This window comes from Trachemys scripta, chromosome 4 (genome assembly GCF_013100865.1).
Source record: "Trachemys scripta elegans isolate TJP31775 chromosome 4, CAS_Tse_1.0, whole genome shotgun sequence".
Lineage (NCBI taxonomy): Eukaryota > Metazoa > Chordata > Testudines > Emydidae > Trachemys > Trachemys scripta.
This window is the reverse complement of record NC_048301.1, coordinates 36,533,882-36,549,619: the sequence shown is the minus strand read 5'-3', so window position 1 is coordinate 36,549,619 and position 15,738 is coordinate 36,533,882.

Below are 15,738 nucleotides of genomic sequence, written 5' to 3'. Positions count from 1 at the left end.
AATCAGCAGGCTGAAGAATGAAATGTCCACTTTCCATGCAAGTGCCCAATGCAAATGTGAGTGTGAGCAAAATGCATAAAGAAAATAACATTATTGTAAGAATCACAAGATGACAGTAACATGCTGCTGTCAAACTGCTATCTCCATGAATAAATCTTTCCTTTCATCTCAGGATTTACAATAACAGTTCAGTTGGGAATACACTTATGATTGAATTGAGATCCTTTTACACTCATTCCTCATGCTACAACATAATAAACACTTTTATTGCCCAAGTTTTCTCTATGTGTATGTTATTAGGAATCACAGAATGTGTCTCATAGTTGACTGCAGGAAATCAATAAGAAGTAACATCTTTTAAAAGTTCAGAGGGCCTGAAGGATTTTCGCACAACACACCAATGAATATATTAAAGTGTATCTCATACAAACACAAACAGTGTGCCAGTCTCTAGTGCTTTTAGAAATGAAATCTTCTGCATTTTTACTTGTATGTCCTATCCAAATATTGTCCTAGAATGACTCATCTCTACTGCATTAAAAAGCTTTGACTAGCCACTGATACTGATTGATAGGAAGATCTGTCTGAATAAAATAGAAATCAGGACTTGCAGACACTGTTGTTTATTTTGGGGGTGGGGAAATTTGATGAGTTTAATGTCAGGAGAGAACTCCTCTCATGTTCCTGACAAGACTTTGGAATCACTCAAGTGGAGACTCTGAAGATTTCATCCCTGATTTTTACCAATGAATTCTGGAGCAGGGTATACTGAGATAAGTCAGTTTTGTGTTCACCTCCAGCCCAGCTGAATGTGCTAAATAAAGCTGCCAGTTCAGTTCTTTATATTAACACTCCAAGTGTCTTAATTAAAAATTCCCAGTGATTTGGAAAATGAAGTGATGGGGGGAATCTGTCTTCCTTCCTTCCTTCCTTCCTTAATGCAGTAATGTAAAATAAAGTTGTCCCCCCAGTGGGGTAATGGGGCATGTGAAATTGCAGACCATTTTGTATTTCCTTTCATGGCAAGTTTATCAGTTTCTTCACTTTTTCCAAGAGTATGCTATTATGCACTGCTACAGGCTGGGGACTGACTGGCTAAGCAGCAGTTCTGCAGAAAAGGACTTGGGGATTATAGTGGACGAGAACCTGGATATGAGTCAGCAGTGTGCCCTTGTTGCCAAGAAGGCCAATGGCATATTGGGCTGTATTAGTAGGAGCATTGCCAGCAGATCGAGGTAAGTGATTATTCCCTTCTATTCGGTACTGGTAAGGCCACACCTGGAGTATTGTATCAAGTTTTGGTCCCCCCATTACAAAAGGAATGTGGACAAATTGGAGAGAGTGCAGCAGAGGGCAACGAAAATTAGGGTGACCAGACTTCCCGATATTTAGGTGTTTGTCCCGATATTTCGCTCTGCTGGCAGCAATCAGCTTTTTTTGTTTGCTCCTCCAGTGGATCCCCCCTGGATATTTTCTTCCTCTCATCTGGTCACCCTAATGAAAATGATTAGGGGGCTGGGGCACATGACTTATGAGGAGAGGCTGAGGGAACTGGGGTTATTTAGTCGGCAGAAGAGACGACTGAGGGGGGATTTGATAGCAGCCTTCAACTACCTGAAGGGGGATTCCAAAGAGGATGGAGATAGGCTGTTCTCAGTGGTGGCAGATGACAGAACAAGAAGCAATGGTCTCAAGTTGCAGTGGGGGAGGTCTAGGTTGGATATTAGGAAACACTATTTCACTAGGAGGGTGGTGAAGCATTGGAATGGGTTACCTAGGGAGGTGGTGAAATCTCCATCCTTAGAGTTTTTTTAAGGCCCGCCTTGACAAAGCCCTGGCTGGGATGATTTAGTTGGTGTTGGTCCTGCTTTGAGCAGGGATTGGACTAGATGACCTCCTGAGGGCTCTTCCAACCCTAATATTCTATAATTCCATGATTCTATGGGACCAAGTAGTTGCATAGTTTCCCTTTATCCTGTTTGTCATATTTATTTATAACTCCAGTTATACCACGTAGGCATTCTGACCTAAAGCTAGTTGGAAACTTTTCAACAAAACAATTGTACATTTATTGTATATTTTTATTAGAAAATACTGATTTACTGAAGCCAAAATTTTTCATGGAAATGTAGTGGTTTTGACTAAACTTTAGTCAGTAAGGTTTCTTAAGTCTGGGATGAAATCTCTTGTCCAAATCAGAGAGAGAGAGAGAGAGCCTACCCCATATTAGCTAATAGCTTGGTGGTTATTACACTCATCTGGGATATTTTTATTTAACATGTGGTAGTGTCTAAGGGCCACCCGAAAATAGGGCCCTATTGTGCTAGGTGCTGTACAAACACAGAGCAATAGATGGTTATTACACTCACCTGGGATATTTTTATTTATTGTGGTAGTGTCTAAGGGCCACCCCAAAATAGGGCCCTATTGTGCTAGGTGCTGTACAAACACAGAGCAGTAGATGGTCCCTGCCTCAAAGAGCTTACACTCTAACTATACAAGACAGACACAGGATGGGGGAAAGGGTAGAACACGCAAGCAGAATGAACAATAGGATGGCAACAAATGGCATGGTAGTTCCACAACATTTTGGGTGTGTGTTTGTGGTTAGTTAGGAGGGGATCACTGTGACATTGCACTCAATATGCTTTATGAAAATATGCTTATTAATGTGAATATGATGTAACTGGAATATGCTTTATGCAAAAAGTCTCTTGTAAGGTATCATTACGAAGCTTATAATCTACTGTGTGTGTTCATCCTATTTGTTTGCATGTATTATTTCTATGTCTGGAGTTAGGAGAATAAGATATAAACTTGTATTAGTGATGTAAACATATTAAGTGGAAGCCCTTAAGGGTGCTTCAGAATCAATGAACTGTGAATGGCTCTGTTTACTTGCAAACCTTCCTAGGTACATGCGGGCCAGCCCTGGAAGAATAGAGGCTGGAGTCTCACAGGACATGTGACCATGTCACCTGATAATGAAATCCATCTTAAATCTGGTACTTTTCCATTTAGAAGGAGAGGGGAGGACCCAGAGAGACAAAAGGTTCTCTCCTTGTGCCAAAGCTATAAAAGGGGAGTGGAGAACAAAGGAGGCTGCCAGTCATGAGAAAACCCCTAGTTACCACCTGAGCTGGAACTAACAAGGACTGTACCAGGGGAAAGGATTGGGCCAAGACTAGGAAGGAGTCTAGTCTGTGAAAGAAGCTTATTGGAACATCTCTGAGGGTGAGATATTATCTATAATAAGTTTCTTAATGTATTAGGCTTAGACTTGTGTATTTTTGCTTTATTTTCATAGAATCATAGAATATCAGGGTTGCAAGGGACCTCAGCAGGTTATCTAGTCCAACCCCCTGCTCAAAGCAGGACCAATTCCCAACTAAATCATCCCAGCCAGGGTTTTGTCAAGCCTGACCTTAAAAACCTCTAAGGAAGGAGATTCCACCACTTCATTCCAGTGCTTCACCACCCTCCGAGTGAAAAAGTTTTTCCTGATATCCAACCTAAACCTCCCCCACTGCAACTTGAGACCATTAGTCCTGTTCTGTCAATTGCTTGGTGACTTACTTTGTTCTGTCTGTTGTTACTTGTAACCACTTAAATCCTACCTTTTATACTTATATAAAATCACTTTTGTTTTTTAATGAACCCACAGTAAGTGATGAATACCTGGGGGAGCAAACAGCTGTGCATATCTCTCTATCAGTGTTATAGAGGGCAGACAATTTATGAGTTTACCCTATATAAGCTTTATACAGAGTAAAACGGATTTATTTGGGGTTTGGACCCCACTGGGAGCTGGGTGTCTTGGTGCTACAGTCATGTAACCCGCAGAGCTGTTTTCACTTAAAGCCTGCAGATTTTGGGGCATGGCCTGGACCCTGGGTCTGTGTTGCAGCAGGCTAGCATGTCTGGCTCAGCAAGACAGGGTTCTGGTAGTCCCAAGATGGCAGGGAAAAGGGGCTCAGAGGTAATTTCAGCACATCAGGTGACAGTCCCAACCCGTCACAATCACCTGAACTGAAAGGAAAGGAAAGGGGGTGTGTGGGGGGGGGAAAGCAGGGGAGAATACAGTAAGGGGGCAGGTGTGGAGTGAAGTTGAGGTGAAGAGACTATGAGGGAGGGGGAGGATTGGCGCATACAGAGAGAAAGTCTAGTCAACACTGTAAAAGGTCTCTGAATGTCTAGGGGTCCAACTGTCCCTGCCTGCTTTGGCTATCACAGGCTGCCTGGCCCTTTAAGGGCAATCAGGCTCAGCCTTGCCTGTGACCTAGCAGTTAACCACTAGCTGATCTTGATTTGAACTCAATAACAATTAGTGATCCCAGCTGTGAAAGGGTCAGGAAGGACTACACAGAGGGGGGAATAGAACTTAGCGAGGCAGAAGACTCAGAAGAGAGGTATTCCCTCTCTCTGTGGAATGGCTGGTGAAGGCAGGCTGGACAGACCCAGAGGGAACAGGTTAGGCTCTGGTGGGAGGCTAGCGATAGGACCTGGAAGAAATAGGGAGGTCTTAGGTGAAACTGCCAGAGTTACCATGGAGGGGAAGCAGTGGGAAAACCTGTTAGAAGAAGGATCTCTGGGGGGAAAACCTTGGGAGGCAGTACTCAGCCAAAGGCACAAAGAAGAAATTCAGCAGTTCCTGGGAGTAGAGACGAAGGGTGGGAACTTTGACATAATCTGAGAGGGGTAGGAGGAACTTTTGGTTGGATATTGGTTTGAAAGAATTCTTTAGCTGGACTTTTGTTACCCTTAGAAGTTGACCAAACTGGAAAGTAGTGACTTGGCTGGAGAGCTGAGGTATGGAAATAGTGGACAGAAACAGGTCATCACAGAGCCATAAGAGGCAATCCCCAGGGCGGGGAGTGTTAGAAGTGAAGACCTGTGCAACACCATGAGCTAATGCCACAGGATGCTATGGTGGTGAATGGAACTGCTTACAGGTTGCTTTGGCTGTTCATTTCAGTGGGACTTAGGTACCTAAGTGCATTTGAAAATCACAGTATGTGTCTCTCTGCATTTTTTAGGTGCCTCAGTACCTTTAAAGATCTGGCCCAACGATTCTATGAAAATTGGAGGTAGATCTGACCAATCTAATTGATGAATCAGGTTTCAATCTGTCATAACTATAAAGGGAAGGGTAATAGCTGTCCTGTGTACAGTACTATAAAACCCCTCCTGGCCAGAGACTCCAAAATCCTTTTCCCTGTAAAGGGTTAAGAAGCTCAGGTAACCTGGCTGGCATCTGACCTAAAGGACCAATAAGGGGACAAAATACTTTCAAAACTTGGGGGGGGGGGGGAAGGCTTTTGTTTGTGTTCTTTGTTTGGGAGTGTGTTCGTTCTCGGGACTGAGAGGGACCAGACATCAATCCAGGTTCTCCACATCTTTCTAAACAAGTCTCTCCTATTTCAAACTTGTAAGTAAATAGCCAGGCAAGGTGTGTTAGTTTTCCTTTGTTTTTCTCAACTTGTAAATGTACCTTTTACTAGAGTGTTTATCTTTGTTTGCTGTACTTTGAACCTGAGACTAGAGGGGAGTCCTCTGAGCTCTTTAAGTTTGATTACCCTGTAAGGTTAATTTCCATACTGATTTTACAGAGATGATTTTTACCTTTTTCTTTAATTAAAAGCCTTCTTTTTAAGAACCTGATTGATTTTTCCTTGTTTTAAGATCCAAGGGTTTTGGATCTTGATTCACCAGGAGTTGGTGGGAGGAAGGAGGGGGAATGGTTAATTTCTCCTTGTTTTAAGATCCAAGGGGTTTGGATTTGTTTTCACCAGGGACTTGGTGAAGGTTTTTCAAGGCTTCCCAGGAAGGGAATCCATTGAAATGGTGGCAGCCGAACCAGAGCTAAGCTGGTAGTTAAGCTTAGAAGTTTTTCATGCAGGCCCCTACATTTGTACCCTAAAGTTCAAAGTGGGGATCCAGCCTTGACACAATTTGTGAATAATTAGACTGGAGAGCCCAAAGTGAAATGCAGGCTAGTGCAGGAAGAGATGTTGGAAATTCAGTAGATGAAGCCATGGCCTAGCATGGAGTTAAGAGTACATGTGGGATTATTAAATGTAAACTATTCATTCAGTTACTGTAGCATTTATATGTGTTTACAAATTGTGAACAGATAATTTTTATGTTCTTTAAAATTAGCCAATGAACGCTTTGTGTGAACAAATTTTAGCCAGTGAATTGTTTACAAACTATAGTACCTGTTCTTTCAGTTATTTGATATTTGCTGTGTCAGCTGGGTGACTGGACACCTAAGTCACATGGTATTGTTTCTGTTTCCTGATTGGATGATCTAACTTTTCCAAACTATTTTCACTTCCACCTGAAGTGAATTTGACAGTCACAAAACCAAATTCCCTCAAAATTTAATTAATCTCAACTATGGCATACTCCCTGCAAGACAAAGACATTTTCTGATGCAGTTTGTGTGTGCCCGCTGGTTGAGATGTATATTCCAAGGAACACAACTGTCATATTGCCCCCTTTGCTATTAGATTAGAGGAGCTATATCACACACACATACACACATACGCCTGATACATAATACAACAAAAACAGATGAAAAGCCTAGTCACATGTCACGCTGAAAGCTCTCAAAATATAATTCATGCCATACTAAAAAAAAGCAAACAAAAAAGAAGTCAGTTTACAATTCCACCATGGTGAAATAAACTTGTCCTTTCTTAGACCTGTTGCCAGGGGTGAGTAGAATTAGCAGCTGTCCAGGCTGCAGTCCAGAATAAATACTGGCATCATCAAGGCCGCTTTAATGGGGAGCTAGGGGGGAGAAGAAAGGAAAATAAAGAATTAGAGAATAAGTAAACAAAGAGAAGCATTGCGCAGGCCATTTAAATGCATAGCACAGCATCTTTACCTTCCGCAACTCTTCTTTAATGCAAATGCTCAGTCTTATATGGCTTGGGAACATTACACTACTTCCCTGCCATTAATTACCATATTAACACACTTTAAATGTTTGGCGGGGAGGATGGGTAGGCAGCTTGGAAATGATTTCCAGGCAAAGCTTTGCATTCAGATGCTTCTCTTCTCACTCCCCTCTTCACAGTTCCACCCCTCCCATCCTCTCTCTCTCTCTCTCGCTCTCTCTCTCTTCATCTCTGCTGAGCCTGCAGAAAAAGGGGCAGCAGTGGATTTATGGCACATTTAATTCTTAGGCAAGGGGGATCAATATTCAGAATGCAGCCCAAGCCTGATAACCGTAAGCCTCCCATATATCATTGGGCACCTCAGGGAAACTCGCAAATCATTTGGCCGTCCTCTCCCCCAAGAAAGCGTTCCTCCCCATTGCTTGTTTCAGATTAGTTGGAGGCATCCTGTGACTCTTCCTTTGCTGATCTAGTCTTTCATTGTGTCTCAGTTCTTATCCTGGGAGAGATAGGGAGACCCAAAGGAGCTGCGAATGCTTCTTACTGCTTGAAGAATAGCTGCGCCTCTGTTTCCCTCCAGCTGGCTGGCAGGTCAGATTGGCCCTTCAATGTCTCTCGCAATGTCATCATGAATATTTAGTGCTTTCCTTAAAGTCTCAACTCCGGAAGTCTTGTGACTACATGAGACTCTGAGATTCCATTTTTTAAAAAAGCTAGTTTGTAGTCCTCATGGTTGCAGAGAGAATCTTGAATATGTGAACCTTAAAGGCTATAACAATGGAAGACAAAAGTTATTTTGAGTTATTAAAAGACTCAAAAGTTTATTTTTTAAAAAATAAAGAATTTTTGTGTTGTGTTGGTTGCTGGATCTGAGAGAGACAAGGTGGGTGAGGTAAGGCTCATGGTTAGTTATTATTATGATTTATAGTTATTATTACTTATTATATTAACCAGGCATGGACCAGGACCCCATCATGCAATATTTTTTCAGTCCAACGACACAAAAAAAGACTTTTCACAAACAAGTCCTTTTCCCTCCTTGTGCTATCGTCCTCCTGCAAGTGTCTATGCAAGCTTTTCTCTTTATACGAGGGGCTAAGACAGTCCTTCAGTCTCTCTGGCCCCCAACTCTCTAAGGCCATCTCCTAGGCCGCAGGGGTTTTCTCACTACCTCTAGGTGGCACTGTAGGGTGCACCTATGCCCTGTCTATGTCAGATGCTTGCCCTGAGACACTAGACCATGAAGCTCCTTCTACCCCAAAATCAAAGCTGCCCCTGCTTCACCTTTTCCTATGACCACTTCCTATGACTGTTTGCTTCCTGTTACTTCTCCTGAGCCCTTTTCAGGGTGTCTGTAGACAAGCCCCTTCAGGGCCTATTCCCTAGCTCTCTCTCAGTAAGGAAACCACACCAGTATTGGCCCAGATCCCTGTGTTAGGGAGATTCTTACCAACAAACAGTAGCAGTTGCTGTTTTTTTTTTTTCAGGTGTCCCCCACATTGGGCAAATGGGAGCTCTTTTACAGCCTGACCACCTTCCCTAGCAGGCTTTGCTATAGCTTACAGTCACATGATCTAGGAGGACACCAGTCACCAGGGAGAGCATTGTACTGAGCTCCTATTGAAGGTCCAGCTCATCCTGTGACAGAGCCATTTTGTAGACACTTCTGGATGGGTAGAAGGGCTTTCTCTGGCAAACTAGATTGAGCTGATGCAGGAGAGCTCAGCTCACTACATTCATTCAAATAACGACAATACTTAGCATTTTATCTTCAATGTACTTCATGTGTATTAACTAATTCAAAAGTTGTCAAACTGTGCTGCGTGAGTGATGGGGGGGAGCACTGGCTGGTGGTTAGGAGAGAACTGGCTGGTCCCATAGTCCTGGCTTCTCCTCCTGATTTCCAGATGCTGAATTGCACTAAAGAGATAAAACTTACATTTACAGTTTTCTTACAATGGTTGCTATATTTTTCTACTAGTGCCCATGGTGTGCTAGGCATCTTCCAAACAGAAGAGAAGGGATGAGGCCTGCCCCAGGAAGCTCAGAATCAAAAGGTTGACAAAATGCAACAGAAGATAGGAGGAAGGGGGAGCAACATGTTTGCAGTTACGTTAATAAATGTACTTTATTAAATGAAGGGCATGTAACTTATACCCAAGTTACTTATGTTTTTTCTCGGTCACTGTCTCTGACACTGACACTAAGTTTCTATAGGCAGCCCAACGGAGATGGGTATTTACGCGGGACTAATAATACATTTCCATGTAACTTATTTAGCTTTTGCTTACTAGGGCTAGCTGAAAATTTTCAAAATCTGAATTGCAGTGAGGAAAAAAAGAGGAAACGTTTTTCATATTCCCTCCCCTGGCCCCCCCCACCCCCCCCGAAAAATGTTCCTGTTTTTTGACCAGTTCTCCTGTTTATTTTAGGGTTTTATTCTATGGCTAGTGGGAGGGAAGGTAGTCCATATGATCATGAAAGTGTGGGGAAGTGGTGTGCAATATAATCTCTATAGTAAGCTTTCAGGATAGAGTCTCAAAGGCACAATGGCAGGTACTCAGGTGCCTAACTGGGAGTTAGTGCCACTTGTGCCTTTGAGACTCTACCCTGAAAGCTTACTATAGAGATTGTATTGCACACCTTTTTCTCTCCCTTTCCTGATTGCACGGACCACCTTCCCTCCGAAGTGTGTTTGAAATTGTTTGAGAACCACTGAGCTAATCTTGTCAGCACCCTTGCAAGGAAAGCATTTAAAATATGGTTCTGTTCTGAAAAGCGGCTGCTAAAAGGCATCAAAGGCATCATGTGTGGGGACTAAGCCAAGACAGGAGAGAAAAATACTGATCAGAGCCTCTTCCCATCCCTCTCCTTCCAACCTATCAGGGGAAAGAGAGGGGAAGACAGACAGAAGAGATATTTAGACTTCCCATCTCCTGGTCTCAGAAAGGAGAAGTGAAGACCTCTCCACTCTGAACCCTCCTGCCCCTTCCCCTCTCCATCCCCGCCCCTCCCACCCACTTCCTATCCCTTGAGGCTGGTGGGAATAAAATAAAATGGCTCCCAATGGTTTGACCTGACTTTCTTCCCCTCCTTAGAGGCTGGGAATGAAAACCCAGCCATATTCCTCTCTAGAAACCTGGGGAGGCTTTTAGGATTTCCCTGCTTCTTCCGTCCCCTTGTGATACCATCTTCGTTGTCATGGAGAAGGACAGAGAAAAAACAAATTATGAAGCCCCCAAACAGGCCTCAGATTTCCCTTCACATTTATCAAGTGTTATCTTCTGATGGTATTTATGCACCTCTATGCAGAAAGTACCGAAAATCTCTCAAGAAAGCCAGATCTCAAGAGATTTCCAGTGCACTGCAGATGCAAGAGCTATGGACAGTTAAAATAAATTTCACCTGTGGGAGCAAACTTTTGATGCTTACTTATATAAACCAAATCTGAACTCCAAATCTCCCTGTGTTGCAGCTTGCCTATCATTAGTGCCTATGTTGTGAAGTAAAGAAAGAAAACATGGACACTTTTGTGCACTTCATGAAAGTGCACCCGCAATTGTACATGCATTAACAGCAAAATGACTGGATAGTTAAACACCAAGTTAACTATTTTTATATACAGTTATCCTATGTGCAGGCCGAACTATTGTTCATGCATGTGCAGTCTGGGGTATGGTTTGTATGTGTGCATTGCTCACCCCGAACTTCTACCAGTCATGGCATAGAATTCAGCTTCTGCTCACAAGGGCAATATCAATAGCTAGCAAAAAGCAAAAAATAGAATGTTGTTGTGTAAAATCTTTACAGAGATTGAGTATGTGTGAGTACGAGAGATGGAGAGAGCGGGGTTACATTAATAATTAACCTTTGAAAATAACTCTTGCTTTCTGAGTGTGCATATCAATACAATATAATTACCAGATTTTATTCACTCTTTGCTGAAGAGTGCAACGGGTAATTTAAACATCGAGTTCACATTTGCATATTGGAGAGAGTGCTGCTTCTTTTAAGTGTCTCTGAGAGAAGGCCAGGATGGTGGCTCTCTAGTATAGATGCATCAGCATTCCTTTCATTTGCCTGCTGCAGGGGCGGGGGGAGGTTGCGGGATGGAGGTGAGGCTCTGTAAACCAAATCCTCAGGCTACAAATCCTCCTCTGAAAGGTTTGCTGAGCTTTGCCAACGTTTTATTAAGCCTGGGCTGAACTGGGTGCAAACCTTGGCTGTATTTTGACTGAGCCTTAATAGAGTCTTCTAAAAACCTGGGACTGGATTTTGAGTGAGCCCAGAGGCTGGGTTTTCATGTAAACTCAGGGGCCCAGAGAGAGTCCAGAGACTGTGTTTCAAGGTGAGCCTAGGTCAAATTATGAATGTTCATGGCCCAAAGTTCAACTGAGCGCAGAGGGCGTGTTTCAGGTTAGTCCAGAAAAAGGTTTCAAGTGAACCCAGAAGGTAAATTTGAAACAAGCCAGGGTCCAAATGGGAGTTTTATTTAACCTCAGACTCCGAGATAAAATCCAATGCACGGAAACCCTACATGAACTAGAGCCAACTCTTCACACCCAGCATGAACCAAAGAGGCTGAATTTCTCACACCTCTTCTCTCTCTGCTCTCAAATCGCTAAGCCTGGGAGCCAGGGCAGTAACAGTATGTGGGGAATGACCCAGGAGTGGAACACTTGTGTTTTATTGCCTATGAGCATGCAGTGCCATCATTCATTTGATTGATGCGTAATAACATCTCTTTCACCATAAAAGCTGTGGGTTTTGCCTTATTTATGTAGGTTTCAAACCAATAATCTGGTTTCATAATGTGCTAATGTTTGCTTGTAAGCAATAAAGTGAATGGTGAGGCAATAACGCCGACACAGAGGAAATTATTATGTGATTGGAACTGAAGCTTTATCATAGGCTGGATTCTTTTTTTATTTTCACACAGTCCCAAGCATGAAATAAAACATAACATCTTGCATCTCTTAGGAACATAAAAACCACCTTCTTACGGGCATTAAGAGTTTAAACATCACTTAAAACATACAGTAGCTGGCTTACTGTGAGATCCCATCAGTCTGTAAGGTGCAGCTTTCTTTGTTGCAAAGCGATGCACATTGTCCAGTCTGCTATGTGCCTTTTGTTTTCTGCTGCCTCCGGACTTTCATTTTGATGTTGAGCATTAAAACAATTCTTCTCTTCATTCGTTGCCATGGTCAGAAGGGGAGTTTAGAGCTCTTAATTCTCTAAAGCAACACAGTTCTCTGTTCATCATCACCCCTTTGTCATCTTGCCTTGGGTATTTTTAATACCACAGTTCAATGAGTCAGATATTCCTACCAGCTACATCACTCAGGCAGCCTTTCCAATCTATCCCATCTAACTTCTATCTAATTTCTTGAATCAAAATGCCATTCAAGAGGATTGTTTAGGGGAGTGGCAGCAATTACATGGAATTTCAGGTCATCACAAGGAACCTCCTCCAGAACATAAGCCATAGAATTCCATACAGTGATTCCTGCTTCATCCCCACAACTTCTGGTCTAGAGAAGCACATCCTGTCTTCAAATAATGGAAAAGATGTCAAGCGAGTCATACAGCTTTAGTCTTAAAGCAGTTTGAGCTTCAGCCTTAGGACATTTCTGTGAAAGGTTTCTTCGCCTCCACCATAGTCTCTGCAAAATCTTGCTCAGCAGAAGTCCTCCAAGTGGTTAGCAGTTATGGAGTTGAGTTTTTCCCACTGTGAAGAATTTTCATGTTACTGTGCAAACAAAATATCTAGGGCCTGGACTGAGCTGTCTACTGCCATAGAAAGAACAATGTCTCAGTAAGCAATTCAGGCCAGGGACTCTCTGCTACTCACATTCCAGGTTAGTGCCCTAACCATGAAGCTATTGGGTATTCTAGAGTGGGTTTTATCTCTGAAAGATGGAGTGTCAGTGTCACTCCCTGCTCCAATAAATATGTTGTTATTTATACAAAGTGAAAGAACTCCAATAGGAGACCTTGAGAGACCTGCCCTAGAATATGAAGCTGGATATGAGTCAGCAGTGTGCCCTCATTGCTAAGAAGGCCAACAGCATATTGGGCTGTATTAGTAGGAGCATTGTCCGCAGATGGAGGGACGTGATTATTCCCTTCTATTCGGCACTGGTGAGGCCACACCTGGACTATTGCGTCCAGTTTTGTTCCCCCCACTACAGTTTAAGAATTCTGACAGGGCTTAGGCCAGAGGGAGGGGTCTGAGCATCTCACTAGCTATGGGGCAGAGTCAGAACTTAGGCGGCTTTGCATATGTCTACTGGCAGAACGTAGGCACCTAGGGCCTTTAGGCAACTACAGGATTAGGCAACAATTGAGGGTGGTTTTGAGAATGTCACTGGAACCTAAATGTAGGATTTAGGTGCCTAAAGAGACAGTTAGGCACATAAGTACCTTTATGAACCTGCCATTATGTTGATAATACCCAGATCCCCATCTGTATCATGTCTATGTAACCCACACAGCTCCAGGGTGTGGTGTTCTGTCCCATCTAGTGGCACCGAGACCACTTAGAGAGAGAGAGAAAAAATGAGTCTGCTCTATAGCCTTAGCTAATAGCCAGTTGGCCTTTAGCTCATGCGGTAGACGCTCATGCACTAAGCTCCAGAGATCTCTGGTTCAACCTTGTCTGCCGACAACTGGGGGTCTGTCAATGTTACATCTATATCCCCATCTAGAGCAGTAGGTCAAATAACCCAATGTCTATAAGAATTTGGGATTTTGAAGATTCTAGCTGGCTATGGCTTAATCCAGACAAGACTGAGATAATAACAGTGGTCTGAAAGAAGCAGTCATAAGAGTTGGTGGAAGTTATATCAGCACCCCTGATTGAAAGAGTCCAACCACCATCTGCAACATAAGTTTTCAACTTAGGTATATCATTAGAATCTGGACCACTCCTGGATTATCATCCCTATTTTATAGATGGGGAAACAGAGATACACATAATAAATGAATTGCCAAAGATCACATAGGGAATAAGTTTGCTGGGGGTGAAACAAGCTTCATTGAAGAGTTTAATCTTAAGGATCTGGGGAAAGATCTACTCAGCATTTGGGAGAGTGCATCACTGGTGATTGAAACAGAAAACAGTCTACAAGGGTCATATTTCCATCAAAAGTCGCTGGAATTTGGAATTAGTTGCTGAAGAAAGTAGTGGCATATATTCGTTTAAGGAAAATATGGCTGTTCATCTAGAATCTCTTAATAAGCAAACAAACAAACAGTAATATAAAATCAGGGATAGTTCTTCTTAGGATCTCAAAGAATTTCCAAATATTAACTAGTGAAGCTTCAAGCACTCCTCACAGTCATCTGCCTGGCAGGGCTGGCTCTAGGCACCAGCAAAGCAAGCAGTTGCTTGGGGCGGCATATTTGCAGGGGCGCAAGAATCCAGCATGGGAGCTGAGAACCAACAGGGAGTCCTGGGAGCTGTAGTTCCTTGGTTAGCTCCCTGCCTATAGAGCCAGCCCTGGAGCAGGGAAAGAACTACATTTCACAGCATTCTCTCAGCTGTTAGTAACAAGAAAGGGAGGGGGAAGGAGTATGTAACTGAAACCTGCAGCTTGCTGTGAATGGTAGGGACAGAGCCAGCTCTTGGTTCTTTGCCACCCCCGACCCCAGCCCTGGGCTCCCCCCCTCACCCCTGTGTTGCCCCAACCCTGGACTCTCCCCCACCTGCACCCCCTGACGCCCCAGCTCTGGTCCCCACCCGCACCTCCTGGTGCCCCAGCCCTGGGCTCTCCCCCACCCGCACCCCCTGACGCCCCAGCTCTGGGCTGTTCCCTAGGGTTACCACATTTCAATCCTGTAAAAAGAGGACACTCCACAGGGCCCTGGCCCCGCCCAACTCCGCCCCTTCCCCGCCCCAACTCCCCCCCCCCAGGGTGACCAGAGCAAAAAAAAGCAGAGGGAGATGCAGGGGGAGCGCAGGGCAGGGGCGAGTGAGTCCAGCCTGGCCCCGAGCGCAGGCAAGACTCGGGTGCGGTACCTGGAGGGAGAGTAGGGGGCTGTTTGTTCTCCCAACCTGGGCAGCCAGACTTGGGAGCAGCCGCTGCTGCAGCTCCCACTGCCACGTGGGGAGGAAGCGGCCAAGCATGTGGCGCTCGGTGGCTGCGGCTCTGGCGCCTGGGCCCAAACCCCCTGAGCCTGGGCCTGCTGTGGGGACCCAGCAGCGCACACGCTGCGCACACGCTGCGCCCAGCCCCTGGCCAGTCGCATCTGGGCTGGCTGCCCAGCTGGTGCAATCCCCCGGGCGGCACCGGGGCAGAGCCATCGGCAGCTCCGTTTGTTCCACTGCCGGACCCGAGGGGGCTGGGACCTGCTGCCCCCACTCCGGGGCCGCCCGCAGGATTACACCAGCTGGGTCCCCACAGCAGGCCCGGGCTCAGGGGGTTCACGCCCCGGGCGCCAGAGCCGCAGCCGCCGAGCGCCACATGCTTGGCCGCTTCCCCCTGCAGCAGTGGGAGCTGCAGCAGCGGCCGCTCCCGAGTCCGGCTGCCTAGGTGGGGAGAACGAACAGCCGCCACTGCCGCCGCCGCCTGACCCTGGAAAGTTGGAGCCCAGGGAGGAGGCGGTCCCCTTACCATGCCTCCCTATTTTCTCGGACATGTCCTGCTTTTTGTAAATTCCTCCTGGACGGGGATTTGAGGACCAAAAAGTCGGACATGTCCGGGAAAAAGTCGGACATGTCTGGGAAAAATCCGGATGTATGGTAACCCTACTCTTTCCCCCCCCACACCCCCTGCCCCCCCGGCTCTGGCCCCCACCCGCACCCCCTGCCACCTCAGCCCTGGGCTCT